This window comes from Schistocerca serialis, chromosome 3, assembly GCF_023864345.2.
Source record: "Schistocerca serialis cubense isolate TAMUIC-IGC-003099 chromosome 3, iqSchSeri2.2, whole genome shotgun sequence".
Taxonomy (NCBI): domain Eukaryota; kingdom Metazoa; phylum Arthropoda; class Insecta; order Orthoptera; family Acrididae; genus Schistocerca; species Schistocerca serialis.
Genome location: NC_064640.1, coordinates 101,216,848 through 101,242,518, shown reverse-complemented (window position 1 = coordinate 101,242,518; position 25,671 = coordinate 101,216,848). Strand labels below are relative to the sequence as shown.

At 38.9% G+C, this 25,671-nt stretch overlaps 1 protein-coding gene across 3 annotated transcripts in view; it reads left to right on the top strand.

The window, feature by feature from the left end:
* Nucleotides 1-25,671, top strand: part of LOC126469768 (transcriptional activator protein Pur-beta) — a 345,938-nt gene that overhangs the window by 162,578 nt on the left and 157,689 nt on the right. Inside the window, exon 2 of one of the 3 annotated variants that reach the window (XM_050096993.1) lies at nt 8,803-8,842. The exons of the other annotated variants lie outside the window; for them this stretch is intronic. The gene's annotated coding sequence lies outside the window, so the exon portion shown is untranslated. The remainder of the gene's footprint in view (nt 1-8,802; nt 8,843-25,671) is intronic. 3 annotated transcript variants of the gene reach the window in all.

The window sequence follows — 25,671 nt, the reverse complement described above, 5'->3', positions numbered from 1 at the left end:
ATGACCTATACATTACATCACCACTACCCCTGGCCAATCAGTTTTCTGCTGTGCTCGCCCCCTACCCCTCACAAGTGCAAAATCACACAAAAGGAGTTCAAAGAGCTGCTTACTGCTGGCATACTTTGCCCTTCCAAAAGGCCCTGGGCTTCAGGTCTTCACTTCCCCCAAGAAGGATGGTTCCTAACATCCTTGCCGGCGATTACCGTAAACTCAGTGACAGCACCATCCCTGACCGCTATCTGGTCACACTCCTTCGCACCTGCGACAACGCCATCTCAGGAGCTACTATCTTCAGTAAGATAGATTGCACTAAAACCTACACATAAATCCCAGTCGCCCCAGAGGATATTGAGAAAACAGCCATGATCACACATTTCAGCCGCTTCGAAAGTGCATTCATGACATTTGGCCTCCACAGTGCCTCACAAACATAGCAGCGATTTTTGTACAACATCCTCCAGGTCACACCAGGGTGTTTCAGCTACCTAGATGATATATCATCTACTCCAGAGACCCTGCAGACCATCACCAACACCTACGCGAAATTTTTTCCGCCTGCAGGAAGCTGGAGTGATCTTCAGCTTGACAAAAGGGGTGAGCGAGGTCCAATTGCCGGCTTTTCATTGGCATGGATAACTTTTCCTGTTGCCATCTTAAGGACACTGCAGCAACCCAAGAGCCCCTTATTACAGTACTATGTGGCGATAAAAACAAAGGGAACATATTGGTCCCTTGGACCCCGACCATGATCAAGAACTATGAAAAAACAAAATGGGACCTAGCCAATGCAGCCCTTCTGGCCCACCCCCACCCCATGCCCCCCATGCAACAGTAGCGTATGCAAGCAGACAGCTATCTGAGCTGTCCTACAACAATACATGGACAACATCTGGCAACCGCCTGCCTTCTTTTTGTCCAAGCTTTCAGATACACTACGCCGCTGGGGCGCATATGACCGCGAGCTGCTTGCAGTCCATGAAGCCATCTGCTATTTCTGATCTTTGGTCGAGGGACACATCTTTATGATCTTCACAGACCACCGCACCCTTGCCTCTGGTTTTCGCAGGAAAGACAGTTTAGGCTACAAGAGTATATCACACCATTCACCACTGACATCTGGCATGTTGCTGGCATCAACAACATTGTGATAGATTGCCTTAGCTTGTCCTACGCCATAACCCAACCATCAGACTACAGTGCTGTGGCCGCTGCTCAAGAGGGCGACCCAGACCTGGCCTACACCCTTCGGAATGCCGACTCTTGCCTCAACCTCCATCTAAGATCCATACCCTGCTCCAGCCTTAAGATCTGGTGCAATGTCCTCATGAATCCTTCACAATCTGACAGTCCCAATGAGCACTGCCACCCCTTCCTCCCTCCTGCCTTCTGAAAACTGGCATTTGATCGTGTCCACGGACTTGTACACCCAGGCATCTGTGCTTCCGCCACCCTCGTGAAATGATGCTTCGTGTGGCCGGGCATCCATGTTCCATGCCAGTGCACCAACATCAGACGGCACATTCACTCCCTGTGGCCACCTTTACCCCGTCACAATACCGGTTCACACATGTTCACTACAACGTTGAGAGCCCATTACCCTCCGCCAATGGGTATCGATATCTGCTGACAATTATTGACAGACTTACTTGCTGGCTGACCTGGGTGTGCCGCTTTGCTTGCCCATGCGACATCACTACAGATCACAGGCGCCGGTTCATCTTAGCCCTCTTCTGATCTCTGGCTGCCACCTGCAGCTCCAATTTCCACCATACCACCAGCTACCACGCAGCAGCGAATGGTATGGTGTAGTAGTGCCACCACACACTTAAAGCTGCCCTCACATATTGTTTTGAATGATCTGTTGCTCTGCCCCTGGTACTTCTAGACCTATGGATCAAACACAAAACTGACCTGAGAACTTCACATGCCGAGCTTCAGTATTTGGGCCGACACCTGGTGCTGAGATGTGGGGACGAGACATTCTCTATTCATCCGAATGGTCACGACAACCATTGCCATAGACAGGTTCAAGCCGGCCTACTTCCTAGACCCCTTCCAGCCGACGAGCACAACACTATCGGGGCAATTCTACTTACTACAGGAGTAGAAAGCCTGATTCCGGACATCTGGTTTGTCCACCCAGTATCAACAATTGGAGTACTGATTGCAGTGTAGTGCAAATAGTGCAGTGCGCACCAGGACTACCAGGCCAATTTATTGCTATTCTATCCCCAGCTGTTTTGGCACCACCTTGCCGCTAAGCACATCATTGAAGTTGTTTTCCCATGCCACCAAATGATGCGGAACAAATATTTCAAGCAATCCATAGCCCATCCATTCCAGACCCTACTCGATTAAGAGGTATTAGCCTATTTCAAATGTTACTGTAGTCGTTAGCTTTTGGGTTAATACGTTAGAACCAGCCCATGTGACTCTGCCAGCACCCTCTGTCATGTATTTCCATTTCCTAGTACCACACTGCTTAGACATGTGCGCCCCATAGGTGTATAGAAGAGAAAATAGATCGTTCCTTCAGAACCATGTAACAACCTACCACTTGCCCTGCAGTGAGTGCAGATCCCCCCACATCAGGTACACTGGAAGGTGCTTCAATAGAGCTTTTGGGTATAACAAGCAGCACATGAGGTGTCCCGTGCGCTGCACTGGTTTCTCTGTTGCCACCACCACATCCAGAGGCAGCAACCAGTAGTTGGTTGACAGCGGCCGTAAGTGTCTTCGGCTTCTCACAACATGCAGCCAGCTCCTCCTGGATCCACACACAGAATGCTCACACCTTCTCCGTGACTTCCTAGTCTCCTGGTGCTTCACCAATAAAGGCTGATGGTGGTGATCAACGATTACTGACTGTCCAAAACAAACACATTGTTCCTCTGGTTTCTGTGTTACTGCCAGTGCAACTGATCATAAACTCCTGGCTACACAGAGTAGGATATAAAACATGCGGCTTCAGCTGGATACAGCATACCTGAAGAAACTGCAGCCACTATTCATTGCTGAATTGAGACCATTATCGAGGCTAGAGGTGGTGTTACGTCAGGGGTGGCCAAGAACTTAGCTTGCATGTGGTTTCATGCACATGTGCCAACCACTGTCACTAGAGTGCATGCTTCCTCCTCTACTGCGCGACAATTTCTGAGCAGGGAGAAGGGGAAGGGGAGAGGGGATGGGAACTGTGAAAGTGCTGCATGTGCCTTTGTTCGCATTTCGTTTTTCTCAACCACATAGATCACAAACAGGTCAAATTTTTAGTATTATTTAATTCTTTTTGGTGCACTGTAGTTATAATAAAATTTGCTTGTGGCACGAACTGTTGGCATATGGACAGACACAGGCAGTTTTGCAGAGTTTTGTCTCTTAGGTGCCATGTGTCATTATGAAGACATGGAAACTCTTCTCAGCAAAAACAATGTAGAACTCCTGGAGAGTTTTAAAACAAAAGAATTGTCTTTTAAATGAAAATGACATTGCCGATCAAACAGTTCCGTCTGCAAATGCATAGGGGTGCTTTCAATTAAAAATGACAAATGGTCTCTAAAACAGCTCAAAAACAGATTAGCGATTTCCTCAAATATTTAGAAAGCTATTCCTGTAATTCTTTCAGTGCAACAATGGATTGTTCAGAATTCATGTTTTCTTTAATGCCAGTGATCTTAGTGGAATGGATGGTGTTCCTTGTCAGAAGATGTCCCTTCCATAATGCGATATTCTCTTTAAATGCACCCACTTTTGCCATGAAATCAGAAATAAGTTGCCTCTCACCATGCTGTGTCTTACTGTGGGCGGTATGTAGTTGACTATATTTAAAATAAAAGGTCTCCAATCCATTCTGGATCTTTTAATTTTGTTTTTGCTTCTTCAGAAACTCAACAATAGAGGCTTAAATCAAAAATTTGTTCTAGGCATGTTGTTTGACTTAGCCAGTGCACTTCGCGGTAGTGTATAACGTCTCCATACTCTTCATTCAGTTCCATCAAAAACTGCTGCAACTAACAATGCAATAATGTGTGCAACTACAAAAAATTTGCTATTCACACTACCAATTCCAATTCATACCACCAATTCCATCACGTGCTCCATGCATGTGTATTTAACACAAAAGTCCTTCTTAATATACAGAATAATGACTCCTGTCAAAATTGTGTGTTGAAAGATATAATTTTTAGCTGTTTTAGCATCCACTAAATCTTTTGCAGTACACGTTAATTATGTGACTGCGTGATAGATATTGAGAGCTCTCATCCTTCTCCCCTGCAATTCCTATTTATTTTTCAAGGATTGCGACTATATATCACCATACTGCCTCTTTTTCTGCAAACAGCCACTGGGCTTGTGAACATACTTTATACCGTGTACAAATAATGAAGTATAAACAGCACTTACACCATGATTTTGCCAAAATGAAGAAGTCATGCTGACCAAAATAAGCTGTACCAAATGCTGTAAGAAAGTGTCACATTGTACTGATAAATGAGATGTTGTACTATACTGAGGAGAACAGAGCAGAGCTGAGATGTACCGAGGAGCACCAACACAGGCCAAGCCTTGGACTGCACATTGTGCACGCCTGAAGTTTTGCATGCTGTGACCAACCCAGTGTTACATGATATTAGCATGGTGGTCTCCTGGGGGTAACTAATTTTTTGTCCATTGCGCATATGTATATGCACTGAGGAGCCAAAGAAACTGGCACACCTGCCTAATATCGAGTAGGGCTCCCACAAGCATGCAGAAGTGCCACGACACGACTTGGCATGGACTAGACTAATGTCTGAAGTAGTGCTGGAGGGGATTGACACTGTAACTCCTTCAGGGCTGTCCATAAATCCATAAGAGTACAAGGGGATGGAAATCTCTACTGAACAGCACGTTGCAAGGTATCCCACATATACTCAATAATGTTCATTTCTGGAGAGTCTGGTGGCCAGCGAAAGTGTTTAAACTCAGGCGAATGTTCCTGTAGCCGCTCTGTAGAAATTCTGGACGTGCGGGGTGTCGCATTGTCCTGCTGGAGTTGCCCAAATCCATCGGAATGCACAATGGACATAAATGGCTGCAGGTGATCAGACAGAATGCTTACGTATCAGGGGACCCATATCACTCCAACTGCACATGCCACACACCATAACAGAGCCTCCGCCAGCTTGAACAGTCCCCTGCTGACATACAGGGTCCATGGATTCATGAGATTGTCTCCATACCCATACACGACCATCCGCTCTATACAATTTGAGACAAGACTCTGTGTTGACGGGCCCAGATGAGGCGTAAAGCTTTGCGTCCTGCAGTCATCAAGGGTACACGAGTGGGCCTTCAGCTGCAAAAGCTCATATCGATGATGTTTCATTGAATGGTTCGCACGGTGACTCTTGTTGATGGCCCAGCATTGAAAGCTGCAGCAATTTGCAGAAGGGTTGCACTTCTGTCACCTTGAATGATTCTCTTCAGTCGTCATTGGTCCCATTCTTGTGGGATCTTGGCTCAGAAATGGGCAGTTTGGGAATAAGTGGTGTAGGTTTGCAAACCTCTTGTCGACCCCTGTTCACTAGCCTGGGTGTTCTGACATTGGCATCTCAATATATATATATTCTTTACTGTCGTTTCTTGTTAACAGTATCAGCTTATTCCCAAGAGTTAGCAGCTTTCACTCAGTTAATACTAGGCAGAAATCCAATCTGCATTTGTATCACACTTCCTTATCTCTTGTGCAGAAAGGTGTGCAGTATACTGCTGCATCCATTTTCAGTAAGCTACCACAAGAATTCAAAAATCTGTGCAGTAATCAATGCGCTTTTAAATCGAAACTGAAGAATTTCCTCATGGGTCTTTCCTATTCTCTTGAGGAATTCCTTGAAAAATTAAGCTGATTCCTATCATATATTGTTGATTGTGTTTACTGAAACTTATGGCTTGATTTGTTTTGGGTTCATAAAAATTTTATTTTATCTGTTATTACCTTTATGTTGTAATTTCATGTACTTAACACGTTCCATGACCTTGCAGATTTGCTCCTCAGTTTGGTCTTACGGAACTAGACGTGTAAATAAAATAATATTTGAACACACATGCCTATACCAGCTTCTTTGGCACTTCAGTGTGTATCACTACTCTATTTTCATGAGCAGAGTGAGAAATTCAGAATTGAAAGAGGAGTTGAGCAAGGAGATTTCATATCACCAAAACTATTTTTGGCAGTCCTGGTGGAAGCTTATGTATCCTTAAACTGCCAAAAAAGGAAGTAGAAATATGTTTTAATGGAACATATCTGAACCACCACTTTCATTTGGCTGTTGACTTTGTGCTACTTGGCTCTAGTGCAGATAAATGTCAACAATGAATGGAAGAATTTAATAGAGATTATTTGGAATTAGATCTAAAAGTCAGTTACTAAAAAAAACTAAATTCTGTCCGAACAGGCCTTGGAAGGCCCAATGGTACCAACTGGCTGCCTTGTCGTCCTGAGCCCACAGGCGTCACTGGATGCGGATATGGAGGGTCGTGGGGTCAACACACCGCTCTCTTGGCCATATGTCAGTTTATGAGACCAGAGGCGCTACATCTCAATCAAGTAGCTCCTCAGTTTGCCTCACGAGGGCTGAGTGCACCCCACTTGCCAACAGTGCTCAGCAGACCGGATGGTCACCCATCCAAGTGCTAGCCCAGCCCGACAGTCCTTAACTTCAGTGCTCTGACAGGAACCAGTGTTACCACTGCAGCAAAGCCGTTGGCAAAAGTCAGTTACAGTAAGGCTAAAATAGTAGTACAAATGAAGAATGAAGGTAATGAGTTTTTCATTTTTAGAGTGGTTGTAGATAATTGCTGGACTGGGTTGGGGGGCAAACAGAAAATCAACTGAAGAGACAAATGGCCTGGAGATCTTCTGGTGAACAAATTAGGGCTGTCAGATATAAGCTTCTGATTCATTCATATAGGAAAGTTTACAGTAGCTGTGTAATACCATGCAGTGAGATGTGGACTTTTAATGCAAAACATATTAAAAAACTGAAGGTGTTTCAGTGATTAGTTGGATGATACATGTTTGAAAATACAAGTAGAGACAAAAAACAAATTTATTATGTAACAAACTGGAGCAGAAGACACAACAGTGTGACTGTAATGAAAATTAATGTGGGCAGATCACACATGTAGCCAGACGAATGGGTGGTAGGGGGACCATGGAATTTCTTTTCTTGATTCCAAGAGCTAAGGAAAGTTCCTGATTACAACCTGTAATGGAAGATGAGTAGATAACATTAGAAAATATGCTGGAACAATATGGATGTGTATAGTTGACTATCTTAATGCAATATAGCAATTGATGAACACTATGTAGGGACAGTTTTGGCCTTCACATGGAATTATTTGGGAAAAACATCAGGTTACCTCGATTAGGTCATCAAGCCTCTCTTCACTTCACCTGAACGGTTTTCATACTTTCCAGTGCCTTTTAGTGTCTTAAAATTGTAATGTGCATATTATATAAAAAGGAAAAGCCTGCACTGAAACTAGTTTACTTCGCAGAGATAATAGAGGCTGGGTAGTGCTTAAGATTAGGAGGTACAGCTCCTGATACTACCAACAGAAACACACAAAAAGAGTTATAGCACTCCTAGTTCTCAAAACAGTGGGTATCTTTTCTGTGTAGAATTGAACAACGGGGTGCTGGAGGTAATAAATGAGAGGAGGCAAAGTAGGTAAGTGGCAGATGAACACTAGGATGTACTAGGGCTGGAGAGTAAAGCCTGAGTTTAAAAAGTTTTTTTGCATGACACGTTTCTTAACATCTTTTGCAAATATATTTCAAATCTTACACTTTTATTTCGAGACACTAAACAAAGTAGTTTTTCGGGTTGTTGTGGTTTGACCAGCAGCAGCTTGGTTTGTTCTTTGTTTAGTGTTTACACAGGCCTGATGAGAGTGATGTGGAACCTCCTACAATCTCCAACTTGTATGAATAGTTGTTGATACACCAAGTTACATCTTGATGTTGGAAGAATAGGTAATATTGATGGGTACAGGGCCAAAGGCAACAGTTGAGAGGACTGTTAAAGTCCGCACATCAGGTTCCAAACAGCACAGTAATTGCAATAGCAATGTGTGGGGACTGCATTGTTGTGAATAAAGATAATTTCAGGTATCAGCTAGAAATGTCAGAGATTCTAGATGGCACATATCAGTTTAGAAAGTGTTTGACAGATGGTACTGATATTGTCAGCTCAAGTAAATCCTCTAAGATGAACCTGAATGCCATCCTCCCCACCCTCTGCTTTTTTGCACTCTGTGTTTTTTTGTATCAGGTTAATTCCACAATGACAAAAGAAACATTTAACATTTCATCAATAGTCATGGTCCTGCTGACATGCATTGATAAATCAAATTATTGGCCATAATCCACTTGTGGTTGGATTGTTTATTTTGGAGTTGTTTTAATTCCTTGTTACACAGAAGCGAATCAGCAGAACTAAGTTAATCTGCAGCTACTTGTGCACAGATAATTTTTGCGTACTGCTGTACAATTTGGTCACTGCAGATTGTCATATTTTCTGCCCATTTGCTCCTTATTTTCAGGAAATGTAAATAGATTATATGCAAATAGTTGAATCATGTTGTACTGCCAGGCTTTTCCTGTTTGAGTGCTGTACTGTGGATTCTAATAACTACATGGTTCATTTGATTTTAAAGATTGAAAACCAAATACATTTATTTCCAACTGTCATATTTATTTTTATCATTTATGAAGTGAGAGAACATTTACTTTATAGTGTTTTCTTTTTGTTTCAGGTTTGAAACTAATGGGGCCTTATCATCTTGAAATCAGGGTGTATGTATCATGTAGTTGGAGCTTTTTGTACAAGAGTACCATAGCACACTTCTAACATCATTTGTTACTTGTTGATTATGAGGTATAAGGCTATTCTCACATGAAATTTAAATTAATGCTACATGATGTGATCCACTAGGTTTTATTCCACCAGTGAGCCTTTAGGTGTTCGTAACACTTTTTAAATATGAGGGTTGGAAATTTAATAGTAGCAACTATTTATTTACAGCTCGTACAAAATACAGACATGTTTCAAAGTTTTACTGACCTTCAAAGTAGTCACCAGCATTGTGTATAACCCATTGCCAGCAATATGGAAGTCTTAGGATACTTTTAGCAGTGCCAGTTGTGTTGACAGTTCGAGTGGTGCGGTCTATTGCCCGACGAGTTTGTAGCAGTTCTGAAGCGAATGCCGTGAAGTGTTTCCTTCAGTTTATAAATCTAGTTGATCTCATGAGGACTTAAGTCATGGGAGTGCAGTAGGTGTGTAACGCTACCGCCCTGCTCGGACGTACGTTATCTCTATAAAGCCTGTACTGCAATAAGTTCACGGGCTTCACCTTATAAACAAGGATTTTAGTACAAAAGTTGACCGCGTGTACCTAATAGAAGCAAGATCGGACTTATACTCAGTTAATAACTACAGTGATGCATCCAGCAAATGTAAAGCACAATTACCCTTTAGCATAGACAAGAAGTACACACAGTAGATGCTACCTATAATTAATAATTCGGTCGCCAGCCTACTTAGGCAATGAGTGAGTTTTTCCTTGTACAAGTGGGTGCATGTACAAGCATAGTAACACGTAGTAATGATGCGTTATATGGCAAAGTTTGGAACCGGAAAAATCCACTGAACTAAAGTTTTCTCTCTTTGTACTAATTTGGATGAATTAAATTTACACAACACCACACAGCAATGATTACTACGAACTACATTTTGTATATTGATCAGACTGAAATCGGGCATAGATTGCCCTAGCACTGACAATCTTGAAAACACACACACAATGTCACTATTAAAGATGAAAAAACATTAATACACTTAGGATTAATATATAATTTAGCTTTACTGGTCAAATCTGATCAACACATTTCAAGGTTTGAAAGAATGGACAAGAGAAGGGGGGGGGGGGGGGCCTGAAACTGTGATGGTCGTTATACTGAAACTATTAAGTACTGAAGGCAAATTAACACTCAAAATTATCAATCTATGGATAACTACTCTTTTGTCTTACTTCTGAGTAATTTAACTGTCATTATTTCTGTCTCAAATTAATTAAATAATATCGCTAACTCAATTAAAAAAAAAAAAACTCTCTTCCAATTTAGTCATGCTTTTGTTCTTTACCAACATTTGCAATAACACACAGCACTTTATATTCCTTTATGGCATAGATTAATCTGCTGGTAATTTTCATTAACACTAACATTAAACTTTCAGTTTAGGATACTCGGATTGCACAATACGAGGTAAGGATCCTGTCTAGGTCAGTGATCAGGATAAGTCATGGCTAAAGCAATTCTGGTAAAAGTCACGTTATTATTGAACAGTTAGAAACAGTTTCGACACTGGTCCACACAGATACACTTCTAAAGATGAAATAAATGTTTGACCTGTGCAAGTCGGTGCGGCGGATGGCGGGCAGCGAGATAGCGGGCAGCGCGGCACACATACAAGCACGGCTAAGGCTCTCACTGCATCGGCACTTTCCATCTTCTTAGCGTCGTAACCTTTCCAACTTTGTGCCTCAGAATATAGCCATGCCAAGTAGTTGTCGGAATCGGTTCATCCGAGGCTCAATGGAATCCACTTTTCCTGGGTAGCCTCCTCGGTACAGTACGTGTATTTCCGACTGTTGCTCGCCTCCGACCGTTTTACTGAGCCCGTTGTGCCGAACCGCGCCAGTGTGCGTTTTCCCGCCTCGCCTTTTCCCGCTCCCCTACAGGTAGGGTATTCACCACAGATTTTCTACTACACATATCCTAATGCATTACCTACATATGGACCAAGTGTATAAATTACAATTTTCACATCTTACAATGGTTTTAACATTAAATACACTTCCCTTTGATTACCACATTATTTGAAATCTAACATAAATAATAATATTCGTTTCAAAAGTTGCTCACAGTCTCTTTAACATAACGATACGAACCGAAAAAAAAGTTCAAAACATTGCTTACATTAATTTATCTAAATTCATAAAGAAAAAAATTATTATATGTACAGTTGTCGTTACAGGTGGTATAGCACTTAGCAGCCCCATCAGTCAAACAAATCAGTAACAGCTTGCACTGTACATGCTTGAGCATTGTCCTGCAAAATGATGGTCAGACCCTGCAGAAAGTGTCATCACTTCTGTCTCTAAGCTGGTCATAGGTTGTGTTCCAAAAATGAACAGCATAGAGACAGAAGTGATGACACTTTCTGTAGGACCTGACCATCATTTTGCAGGACAATGCTGAAGCATGTACAGTGCAAGGTGTTACTGATTTGTTTGACTGATGGGGCTGCTAAGTGCGATACCACCTACTGCACTCCCCTGACTTAAGCACTCATGAGTTCAACTAGATTTATAAACTGAAGGAAACACTTTACGGCATTCGCTTCAGAACTGCTGCATACTCATCGGGCAATAGACAGCACCACTCGAACTGTCAACACAATTGGCATTGCTAAGAGTATCCTACGACTTCCACATCGCTGGCAACGGGTTATTTACAATGCTGGTGACTACTCTGAAGGTCAGTAAAACTTTGAAACACGTATCTATTTTGTATGAGCTGTAAATAAATAGTTGCCACTATCGAAGTTCCAACCTTCGTATAAGAGATACCAAGTATAGTGGTCAGTTAGAAATAGTGGTACAGTACAACTGAACTAATTGTTTTCAATTATTTACTTCTGGGGCTAGTTTAACAATTGAATACTGAGTATAATTTTGAGTATGTAATTTAACTATGAAGTACTTTCGTGGAAAAATCTCTCTTGTGTTTCTAAATTGTATTTTAATGAGACTTTGTGTTCCATTGTAGCGTGTTATTCAGTAGTGTGAGGCTGATGTAGTAATTTAATTACATAGTTCTTTTTTGAGTCTCTGTCTAGGCATTCGTTAAGCACCCCTTATACGGCAGCTTAGAAAAACAATGGAAGTGATTATTATAAAACGTTTACTTCATTAATGTTCAGAAAAAGTGAAATTAGAGTGCCATATAGTTTTGCAAGAAAAACAGAAGTAGACATTAAGCTACTTAATAGTGGTGTCACTGAAAAGTTTATCATACCAGTAGAGAAAAGGAGGGAAAAAAAGAACAAGAAGGAAATAGCACTTCAGCAATAATAAATTTTTGTACTGCATAATTGCAGTTAATAGTATCAGTACTTTGTATCAGTATTTTGCCAGATGTACACCCCTATAAATATTTATAGTTTTTAATTGAAAAGATCAAAAATAAATCAAGAAAAAGTAAAAAAATTGACATTGTCCAGTGGCGAGTGTTACCTCAAAAGTATTGTAATTGGGTAAGCAATATGATGAGATTGTGTAACATATAAGAATTAAGTACACATGTTTTTGAGAATGGTAACTGATAAACACTGGGAAATGAAACATGTTGAAACTTCTAAGAAGTAGTGTGAGAGTGTCACAAAAATGAAAGCATCTCTTAAGGAGATGTACTTGAAACTATGTAAAACAACTGCTAGGTGAAGGCATTTCCTAGCAAAATTAGTGAAGCTTGCATCAGGCTCCGTATGTAAGGAATATCAAAATGAATCAGTATTATTTTCCTGTATCACGGTTGACCATTTTATGATGTCTATGTAACAAGAACATTTTTAAAAAGTTAAAATAAAGGTGGCTTCCAGATCCATTCATATAAATGGTGAACTCAACCTCCCATTCCCTTGTTCCCTGTAATTTCCAGTGTAGGGGGCCAATCCTGTAGCTTAACACTAAATCAGTATTAAAGCAGCAGCACAAGATTATTACAAATGCAATCCTTCCTATTCATGTTGATGTAAAAGTCAATCAATTACGCAGTGGAAATCTTTCTGTGACCATCAATACATTATATCTGCTTCAAGCAAAACAGTGAACCACTACGGTGAGACTCAACAGTCAAGAACACCTATCCATTGAACGACCCTTTGGAATAAGCTGCACGTATCAATTTGAAGTGTTTTACGCTTAATGGGACTTGTGTTGGCAGAAAAACATACTAAATTAAAAAATGATACAGTTTGGAAGAGGATGTTGTGACATATAGATGGTGTATCATCTCCTGATAAGCCACATTCATATTACATAGGACAAATTCCTAGATGTTCTGTAATGGTTTGCAAAGTCTGTTGAAAAATGGTTCTACACTTAAAAATTAACTTTTAATTTTTTTTTAATATTTCATACATCATACCTGTTTTTTTCTTTTTTTTACCACCATAAAAAAATATTCCTGTCTCTTATCTATTATCTTCGTTGTATCATCAGTATTGTCCATAGACATGGTGTCCTAGGAGGAATGGTCATTGTTCAGGGATATGACAGGAATGCTTATTTGAAGCAAGAAACTTCAAATAGACATAAGCCCTAGTCTGAATGTTTTCAGAAACAGAACACATTTAATGCATATTGTAATATATCTTTTGTATTATTTAATACACTGTCAGGTTTAGTCATGTATAACAGATAGTAAACATTACAACTTGCATTTTACAAAGTATAAAGTGAAAAATATTTTTAACACATTCATTCTAAGCATTATCATACAGGTCACATTACAACTGTTGTACAGTTCACAATAAATGTTCAGATATCACATTGTCAACTTCAATGCATTTGTACATTTGGCAGAACATTTGTTGACTGAAAGCCTCTGCACATTCATTAATGAGGGCATCAACGTCCAGGATGTGATCAAGCAGTTCATTTTGTGTATTCACCTTTCGTTTGTACATCTCAGGCTTGATCTAACCTCACAAACAAAAATCCGATGTTGTAGGGTATGTGAATCTTGGTGGCCAGTTAATTGTACTATCAAGACCAGTTGAGCTATTAGGGTAAGTCACACATCTGGTAAAATGTGGAGGGGTTCCATTGCTGGAAGTACATTGCAGTCTGCTTGGTCAGAGGAATGTCGTTAAGGTGTACAACAAATGAATTTTTCAAAAAATTCAGGTAACTCTGTCCTATCAAAGAGATTGAGCAGATAAGACACATACATGCATGCAACTAGCTTAAAACAAATGTACATTAACTGTGTCCTATCGTGGAAACCATTCAGAATAGGGCATATGTTCATATTACTATTTTTTTTTTTTTTTTTTTTTTTTTTTTTTTCATATTCCTGAATACCGACCATTTCTCCTGGGACACCTTGTATATCATGCAATATATTGTAAAATAGTGTATAATTTACATTACATTGTACACATGTCTTACTAATCAGCGTATACAATAAATAATGACTGTTTATTCTATTGTTAGTTTTCTGTGCTTTTTTTTCAGAAAATAATTGTCTCACAGATTTAAATAGTTTTAATGGAGTAAAAAAACAATAATAGCTAAAATTGAAACACACATTACTCAGCAGGAGAAAGTGTTTCAGAGAACTCAAATCAAGTCAAAGTGTACAGTTCTTGATTTAGATAAGTAATATATTTATGAATATGTTTTTCTGTTATCCACTGGTAGAAGATGATAGGTTTCAGATATTCTAGTAATCAGGGAAACAGCTGCCTCGTTGTGTGGCTGTCATTGTATGCCATAAGGGACACTACAAACCTAACATGCATGCTGGGAAAAGGACCTATAACTGTCACTGAGGATTTTTAACAAAAGACTGACAGTCTTCTAGAAAGGAGAGGTAACAGTGTGTTCACTCATAATCAGAAAGACAGATAAATTATAATACAAAAAATTGTTTTCTTTACCACACTGAACCTGTTTAAAGTACATTGTAGCCTCTGCTTGTCATTGCTGGCACCAGATTCCTCTAATAATTGTGATGTTTGTTGCACAAAACGATATGTGTGACCCTCAGGAAATAAAATTGGTAAATCATTACAGTTCATAGTAGCCACAATATTGTATTGTCTTGCTTGTTAGTGGTTAGGTGATATTTAATTATCTAAACATGTGGAACTTCTTAACATTACACTCTGTTTTCTTTTAGTTAAATATGAATACACTATTTATCACTTGTACCACCGATTTCATTAAATTTAAGTAAAAATTTATTTCTGTAGTCAGGCACAGTAGAATGATTTTTCGCATTAAAATGTTCTTTTTTATGGTTGCTGGTGAACTGAAACAATATTTTGAATCGGTAGTCCCTTATGGAATCCAAATTATGACTAATTCAAAATCTTATTTTTCCAACAATTTTTAACTGGTCTTGAGTGCATTACTTACTTCAAAATTTTACTCAATGTTACCAGTGAAACTGACCAATAATTGTTAATATCAGTCTAAATTCCCTCTCTTGTAAAAGTTATTCATTCCACACTTGACTGAGTGTAGAAGCTTTAAAACACACTTTTAGATATATGGCTTGAAATATTGCCAACACCATAACAACTTATTCAAAAAACAAAAATTAATTGTCTTAATTTCTCAGTAGGTAGTTGGAGTACCACAAATCTGACTTGCCTAGTTGTGATACTACACGACACATATATTACGATTTGCCATTTGAGCCAAGTTCTGCAGTAATTTGCTGTGTTATGTACAGAAATCAGTTGTTAAAAATGCTGTGTACAAGCTGTAGTCAGTCATTCAGCCAATAATTTTAATAACTGGACCATCATGGTCCGCATACTTCCCAGTTGCACTGTGAATTATCCACCGTACAGTTTCAATTTTACTCTCAGGATTATTAATTTTTGACATAAAGCATAAAACTCCTGATCTTTTTTTTACAATTTTTCTTGAAACTAATAGTTACTATTCACAGAGCTACAGCTATTTCACACATTTTCTCATTCTTATCAATCTGCATAGTTTTATCTTACAGTGAATGATTTTAATTGCCTTCATTGAACGAACTTGTTCTAATGCCGCATTGGTGAAACATTTTATGATCTTTTGACTGAGAAAGGTCTCGCAAAGGGATATTTGTCTAATAATGCATTGAATTTTGAATTGGTAACTGATATTGAGTAATTATCTTGTCTAATATGGCTAATTGGCTGCTTTTGGCTAAATGTCCATTTAGAATTGGGTGAAGGTAATTTGCTGAAAGAAGGAGTTCATGTACTATACTTTTATCTATTAGTATGATGTTATGAGTAGAAATTTTAAGTGGGAAAGTTTACTACTGATACCACCTTATAAGTATTAAGTAATGTATATAAATATCATTTTTCCTCCCATCCCACCAGAAAATTCATATTGAAATCATTACACACTATATGTCTCCTCTAGTCTGAAACGTGGTATGGAAGTGTGTAGAGCTTTTGCAGAAACTTCCAGAAAGTCCTAGCAAGGATCTGTGAACTACATGGTGTTCCATCCAAATATTACTTTACTATTCTTTTGTTGAATTTATTACTATCTATAGTGTCATGTACATGAAACTTGTTATGTTGCCATAATGATTACTTTTTTATTTTTTTTTATAGAAAACTGCATGTTGCTAAATTAAAATGTAAGACATTTATCATTCTATTCCTATTTTTGTATGATGTCAAACAGGAATATCACATAAACTAGTTTTTCACTTCCTACTTCATTTCAGCAGGCATGAAACTAATTTACTTATAATATTTTGATGCATTTTACTAAATGATTTCTTAATTTGCATTGTGCTGTTGTTTTTAGATTTTTAATTTGGATCTCTTTCAGTACTGCTTACTTGACTGAAAACTTAACCTCAGAAATGGTTGTCACCTGACACTAGTAACAACAAAAATTCTGCCGTATGTGATTATGATCTGTCCTTGTGGTTTCAACTAGAAAATCTGTCTTTGCTTCTCCTGTGAAGGGGTATGTCATGCTTTCATCCCCACATTTGAATAGCTCCAGTTGTCACGCCACTAGTGTGAACCATGTTCAGAGTCATCAGCACTTTTCACTTCACAGTTAATTTAATGTACACTACTGTTAGGTTAGGGCTGATGACTGAGCTCTACTTTTTCCACATCTGTGTGAACAGTAGCTTCTAATGTTTCCAAGTAGTTCCTGTGAATGACAATGGTGTCTCACGTTCTCAACCATGTTCTTACCTTCTCCCCAACTATCAGTATTTTTTTCTTCATACTCAGATTACTAGATAGAGACTTGTATGTGGTCAAGACTTTTAACAGATTGATTTCACAATTCTTCTTAACTGGTACTTTGTGTTTAATTTTTCATGTAGCAGTTGGCCTACGTGTAGCTGCAAGACTTCTGTTTTCCTGTCATATTTCTTTTTCATACTGCCTGAAACATTTTCCTGCTACTTCATTTTGATGAGCCCCCCCCCCCACCCACCCCAATCATCTCTTTTCCTCAGACAACATGTAACTTGTATTTTTCAGTTTGATACTGAAGGAGCTTGTTAAACTAGCCTCTTTTCACCTTTTGTTTGTACCATTTTCTCATCCTTGTTTTTCCTCGTTTCACCTTTTGTCTGTTATCTTTTCTCATCTCATCTCGTTTTTTTCTTCCATCTGCATCCATAGCTCAAATTTTGCACATTTAAGCTCTGCATGCATGGCATAACATCTTGTCCACAGGTATGTGATTTTTCTGTCTGTGTCACAGACTCTTACTTGCCTAGAAGACAGTCACATTAGGAACACACTTCTCCACCAAGTTGCAGTTGCCCACCTGAAAACGTAATTTAAAATCCACACATTCCCATTCTAGCTATCTGACAGCAATATTCACATTTTTCAATGATAGCTACACAGAGGGAGCTATGGTAAAACTCAACTGTACTGCAAATGTTAACAAGAGCGTAACTTTCAAAACTTTGCATCTGTAAGAGTTACAGTATATATTTACTCAGTCTTGTAAATAAAAGTAATTAAAACAGAACAAAAGTTCTAATGACATAAAACTTAATCCTAACAGTCATATAATTGAAAATGTCTATCTTAAAACATTAATTGTGAGTAAATTAGATCTAAAAGATTCAGTAAACTGATTTTTCAATGATTCACTATCTCACTGATAATACAAAACAACTAGAAACATCACAACTTTTGGAGCTATTTGGACACTAAATAACTTATCTACAATGCAAATCACATAAAATAATGTATAACGACTCAATTAAATGCTTATTTTTTCACAAGCAAGAAAGAAATAGCACTTTTACATAGTGGCCATATTGTCAAATCTTGTGTGTCAGGAAATGGACGACTCTCAGTGCGCAAAGTCATATACTTTTTGCACTGTAATTTGAGCTTCCATGGACTACGAGTTTTAACGAAATATAAATATTTCCTCTGTTTTTACACATTTACATAGCAATGATGACTGGCTCATAATTTTTCCCCTTGTCGCAAACATATGTGCAAAAATACTATACTTCTGTTCCACAATAACAAGGTGAGGCTCCCATCCATGGTACACACAATATTCTACTCAGTGAGTTCATTGGAAACATCACAACTTATTGTCTTCCCCCTGTGTAGCATTTTCTTGTAAATAGCAGAATTATGTGTACTGTATTTGGCTTAGTGCTAAAGTGACAGACTATGGATCCAGTTTTGTAGGGTTTAACAGTCAGTCCTGAGATGTTTATCTCCACCATATCACTTCTTTAACCTACGTTTATTGAGGTGAAAAATGAGATTTGCACCATGATGTGGAGTCCCTGTTAAAAAGCACTGTGCGTTCAAAGCACTTTTTTTTACGTCAGTATTGTGACACTGGAAATTCTGAATTTAATGCAAACAATGTGATCACAAAAGTTTTATGATGATACAGTTGGTTGATACCTGGAAAAAGTGTCTTTTGCTCAACAGGTGAAATTTGTGTGTTTGATTTTGGTGTTGCTACTGCCTCTTGTTGAAGTTTGTGGTGGGAGTTGTTGTTGTTGTTTGCATTTTGTGGCATTCAATATAAAGCTCAACAGCACCATGCTAAATGAAATTATAAAAATCTACTGTTTTAAACACGTCCATATCTACAACTAAAACATAAATAAAGAAGCTTTAGAAATGACAGTGCTAAATATGAATATCCACGAGGTGTGATCAAACAGGAACGGAAATTTTTGTTTAGCTTAAAGAATGTTTATTTATACACCAACTTTGTCCCCTTCAGTGAGAATACACTTGTGCCAGCACTTTTTTCCTATCTTGGACGCACTTCGAGAACTCATATTTCGGTATAGTGTTCAGTTCTATTGAGATCAATGGTGGATAAACGACTTCCTTCCATGATTCTATCCAGCCACGGGAATAGAAAGAAGTCGCAGGGTCCATGTTCGGCAAAAATGGTGGCTGAGGGAAGCAACATACCGGTTTTGTTTTTTATCCAAAAATCACGAACAGTCGGGGGCACTTCGGTGACGCAATTTCCATGAGTGGTTTTGCCACAATTCTGGTCATTTATTTCGGATTGCTTCACGAAAAGGGCCCATAATTTTCAGGCAGTATTCCCTATTGACTGTATGGCCAGACGACTGGAATTCATGATGCACTATCCCAACGTAATCGAAGTTGTTGAATTTTTTTCGGTTTTGGCTCTTCAAGCAGTTTTCATTGGAACGATTGGGCCTTGATTTCGACGTCATACCCGTCACCTGTTGTAATCTGATTTGGAAGTTCTGGATCGTTGTCGACTTCATTCAGCAGTTCGTGAGCGACAATTACGCGACGTCGTTTTTGGTAGAAATTCAACAATTTCGGAACAAACATTGCCGCTACACGTCTCATGACCTAAACATCATAAAAAATTGCTTGGCAGTTCGTGAGCGACAATTACGCGACGTCGTTTTTGGTCGAAATTCAACAATTTAGGAACAAACTTTGCCGCTACACGATTCATGTCCTAAACATCCTAAAAAATTGCTTGACATGAGAAAAAAGATATGCCGGGATCATCAGCAACCATTGTGATGGCGATTCCGCGATTTTCCAGAACATTCTTCTTTCCTTCTTGCACATTGTCGTTTTCTTTCCTTCTTCCCCATTGTCATCAGTAACTGTGGTGCTAGGACGTTACTCAATAGTAGATTCGCCAAAAGCCACAGTCAACATTTCGCATTTGGTGCTGCACTTTATTCCATTTCTCAGGCAAAATTTAATGCAAATTCTTTGATCCATCTTTTTCGTAAGTAAAAATTCGCCAAGCACTCTAAAACATTTACGGTCTTTTTTGGCTGTGAAAAATAATTTCAATGTCCAAAATATGTGAATATGCAAACATACATCAAGAACATTCAGATTTTAAAATCGGATGTATAATGCGCGCGAAATTAAGAAATCATCGTTACTTTTTGATCTCATCACGTAAATTGTTGTTGATAGAATAATATCTCTGATCGAGTGGCTAAGCTGTGACCACGTGTGCACAAATAGTCATTTTTCGTAAGTATCAAGTACAATATTTAAAGAAATTTTGTATTCTATACATGCATTAGCATCCTATTAAGTTGAGTAACCGAAGACTTCTTTTTCTGACTTGTTTTTTCAAAGCATCGTTTAAATGTTTTGTCGAATATATGCATCTCCAAAGCCTAATTTTTCGCTGTGCAGAGATCGATGAATTTCCATTTTACTGCATTTTAACTGATTTGTGACGTGAAAACTGCACACATAACATACTATATAACTTCAGTTCCTGACTGAAGTGTTTAAGGGTTTACTTTTCTTGTGGGTCCAGAGTTTACTTTTCTAGTGGCCCATGTTCAGATTTGTTTTTTAAACAAACTTGAGTGCATAGTCAAGGCAACGAAAAACCAGTCCAAAGTTCGCAAAGTTTTTTTTATGACTATTTTCGGGCAGGGACCCATTTGCAAATAATTGTAACAGTAAAAAGATGATATCTCTGAAGATTTGGAAACCATGTAAAAAATTTGCGAACAACAGTTACAGTGCACACAGGTAATCTGTAATTTTTGACATGGTTTTCACATCTGTGGAAATACCTTTTTGACTATGTTAAGATGATTTGAAAAAATTTGAAAATGGTTCCCGGCACGAAATTAGTTACCGAGCGAATAAAAAAAATTAAAACTTGTACCTTCGAACTGGTTTTTCATTGTACCGATTAACAGAAGTTGTTGACCCACGGTTACTCCAGCATGCTGGAATTTCGTGAGTGCAAAGTGTTTGAGCTGCCATAGTTCTGGGGTGCAATGCAGCGGTTGTGATAGATGGCTTCATCCGGGGAAAATGTAATGGCGCGGGAAATCGTGATATGAGGGAGGCTCTTGCGTGGTATTGCAGTCTTGCACAATATAAAAAAATACCCGAACAGGTGGGAAAAATTAAGGCCCTTAAGGCAGAGCTTGATAGTGTTAGAAAAGAATTGGAATGGTTAAAGAGTAATGAGAAGTGGGAAGTAGTACCAAGGGGCAGGAGCCAGAGGATGAGAACAGTATTAGATAGCTTCCTCATTGGGACAAAAAATAATTTGCACTGCTACCTCAGTTATTTAAGGAGATGTAGATGCAGCCAAGGCACAGTGGACATTCAACAAGAAACCAGTAGTGGCAGAAAAAGTAGGGAAGAGGAGGAAGACCTGCTATTAGGTAGCAGTTGTGGAAGAAGTGTAGGCTAGCTGTTACAAGAAGAACTAGGAAATAAGGTCACAATTTTGTTTTAAAGTCAAGTGCAAGTCTTAGCAAAGTGATTGAGGGAATAAGTGCTTTGTGCAAAGATCATGATGTAATAGTGGATGGAGCAGGAAATGGTGTTGACAGGGACTGTGGTTACAGTACAAAGAATGACATGGTAAAGATAACTTGAGCAATAATCTGTACAAATGTTGAGTTTGTTCTTGTTCTGGGATGCTATTGATCATCCCTAGCTGAAGAGCTCTGTGTGTTGCATCAGCGTGATGTTAGAGTGAGTGCTTCATTCAGGTTGAGGATCAAACATAGCATTGATTTCTGGTAATGATAGGCGGTGTTTTACAAGGCATGGCCTACATCTCAGGAGGAATCGGAAAGGGAAGATGACTGGGTTGATAGCAGACTCTTTAAAGGTGGTTGGGACCCGTGACACTTATGGGCGTTTTCTTGTAGTCACTGGTACGAGTGTAGTACCTTTTAAGGTTCCATGCCACAATCAGTAAAAACAGAACTCTTATAGGATCACTTTGTTGACCGTCTGTCTGCCTGCCTCTCTGACTTTTCAAAACCCTATTTCTCAGGAGCAGGAAGATGTAGCAAATTGAAATGTATGTCGCATAATAAGGCCTATAGTCACGTACTGGTGTAATGAATGTAAGCTTCTAAGCCATGCAACCAAAAGATACTGCCATTTATGTCACATATTCTCATACTCTCCGACACACTCACCAAAACCCTACAACTATGAAGTTTGCCAAGAAACAGTGTTTCACAGTAGATACGAAAAAAGTATTTCCTGTGCCTTGTGTTAACTGACTTGAAACTTAAAACTAAAACATTATTGAAATTCTTGGAATCACAGGGACTGATATGTTGCCAGCATCATTGTTGATAATGGTCAAAAATGGTAGAGATCCTCAATTCCTGGAATGGATGAAATGTCTATATACATAATTGAGTTTGTACAAAATCCTCGGCGTGCGATTCTTACTAGCACCTGGCCAGTTTTTTAGGTTAAATTAAATTTTCAGGCTATTAGTAGTGAAATAAGTAAATACAACCGAAATTTTTAAGCTTAAAGTATGTTAAGATAAGAAGGGGGTTAAAATAAACATACTGCATCAAAATGTTTAAGGGTTCAAAAATAGAATCAATGAACTAATGATTTCTTTAGATGAATTAAGGCCTGGAAATCATGTAGATATAATGTGTGTTTCCAAACATGATTTGACAACAGATATAGAAGTGCTGAATATGGATAGATATAACTTTGCATATGGTTATTGCAGGCCAGGCATGAAGAAAGGGAGAGTTCCCACTTACATTAGGAAGGAATATTGAAATGAAAACGTTGGTACCCATAGATTTTGCAGTGATCAGTCTTTTGAAGCTTGTTCTGCGAAAATGGATATTCTTGGAAGGTCATTAATAATACCCACAATATACAGTGCTGTATCTTCTATTTTGAATTATTTATGAAACAGTTTATTAAACTTCTTGACATCCAAGCAGAAGGAGGTAATATTATATAGCGGTTTTAATTTAAATTTCTTAGAGCATGCCTATCCTGGAGCCATACTTGAGTTTCTTACCATTTGATACACACTAGCCCCCCCCCCCCCCACTGCTGCCCCCCCCCCCTTCCCAATACAGTTTGCAGCAAGAGTTATGGGAACCAGCAGCACTGATGTTAACAAAATTTTTATAGGTGGTGTGAGACTGCCAAGTCCTAGTGTAATTCCCATAGTTAATGGCCTCTCAGGCCATTATGGTCAACTGCTGGCATTCATTGTTAGAATGCATGTCATAAGTAAAAGTAATTGGAAACCTGTAAGAGTAAAAAATGAAAGAGATATTGATGAATTCAAGAATGATCTACATATATACTGCGCTAGCCACCAAGCGGTGTGTGGCGGAGGGTACAATTCTTGGCAAAGTCATATCCCCCCCTCTGTTCCACAATAAACGACTGTCTGAACGCCTCAGTACGAGCTCTTATTTCCCTTATCTTTGAATGATGATCATTACGCGATTTTAAAGTTGGTGGTAATAATATATGCTCTACATCCTCGGCAAAGATTGGATTTCGGAATTTAGTGAGCAGCCCCTTCTGTTTAGCGCGTCGTCTATCTGCAAGTGTGTCCTACTTCAAACTTTCTATGAGATTTGTAATGCTCTCGCGATGGCTAAATGTACCAGTCACGAATCTTGCCGCTCTTCTTTGGACATTCTCAGTCTCTTGAATCAGACCCAACTGGTAAGGGTCCCATACAGACGAACAATACTCTAAGACTGGACGAAATAACGTATTGTAAGCTATTTCCTTTGTTGAAGGACTGCATCGCTTCAGTATTCTACCAATAAACTGCAATCTAGAGTTCGCCTTACCCGTTACTTGTGTAATCTGATCATTCCATTTGAGATCATTTTGAATAGTCACACCCAGATACTTGACTGATGCTACCGCTTCCAAAGACGGATCATTTATTTTGTACTCATACATTTATGGGGATTTTCGCCTTGTTATACGCAGTAGGTTACACTTACTAATATTGAGAGATAACTGCCAGTCATTACACCACGCATTTATTTTCTGCAAATCCTCATTGATTTGTTCACAACTTTCGTGTGATACTACTTTCCTGTAGACTACAGCATCATCGGCAAACAGTCTAAGGCCGCTATCAATACCATCAACCAGATAGTTTATGTAAATCGTAAAAAACAGAGGACCTATTATGTTGCCCTGGGGCACACCTGAAGTTACTCTTGCTTCTGTTGAAGTTACCCCGTTCAGGACGACATACTGCTCCCTGTCTGTTAAAAAACTTTCTATCCAACTGCGTATGTCCTCGGATAGACCGTAAGCGCACACTTTTTGTAGCAAGCGACAGTGCGGAACTGAGTCGAATGCCTTTCGAAAGTCGAGAAATATGGCATCAACCTGGGAGCTGGCATCTAGAGTCTGTTGTAAATCATGCACAAAGAGGGCTAGCTGTGTCTCGCATAGACCGCTGTTTCCTAAAACCGTGCTGGTTTCTGCAGATGAGATTCTCGGAGTCTAGAAAGTTCATTATGTCTGAACACAAAATATGTTCCATGATTCTACAACAAATCGATGTCAGTGAAATTGGCCGGTAATTATGTGCATCCTATTTTCTACCCTTTTTATAGATTGCTATGACCTGGGCCTTCTTCCAGTCCTGTGGAACTTTCCGCCGTTCCAATGGTCTCTGATATATGACAGATAAGAATGGTGTTATATTTGTAACATAGTCAACATAAAATCTTACGGGGATACCGTCTGGGCCAGATGCCTTTCTGGCATCTAAGGATCTTAACTGTTTTACAATCCCAGATACACTAAACACTATGTCAGCCATCCTTTCGTTTGTTCAATAATTGAAAGGGGGAATGGTGCTGCAGTCCTCTATCGTAAACGAGTTTTTGAAAGCTAGGTTTAGAATTTCGACCTTCTGTTTATCATCATCAGTTACATTACCCATACTGTCAGCAAGAGCAGGTATTGAATTATTTGTAGCGTTCATAGATTTGACGTACGACCGAAATTTTTTGGGGTTATTTTTATAATATGCAAGACACAAACTGGAAAGCTTTGTGTTACACCCCGGGTGTAAAAGAAAAATATAATGTATTATCTAACTACTTTGAAAACTGTTTTCATAAGAAATTAGCCAGTGGCAGCAGATTAAATGCACCTCACTCGAATCACAATATTATGGGAAACTAAGAGAACGACTCTTCTTGGCATCAAGGGACACATGCAACAGGGTTAAATCATATTACAAACTGTACTGTAAAATTATAAAGAATGGCATAAGAGCATCAAAAATTATGTAATTTTTAGAAAAAATAAGCTCCTCCAGCAACAAGGTAAAAGCTGTTTGGACCATAGTAAAAAATGAGACAGGAAAAACAATTCAAGCAAATGAATAAATTTCTTTAAAGTTAGATAATGTAATTCATTAATCAAAGACAACCCTAAAATTCCAGAAACTTCTAATAACTGTTTTCTGTCAGTAGCAGATAATTTAGGTTTGAACCCTTCCTTAGCAGCTACACTACAGTTGCAA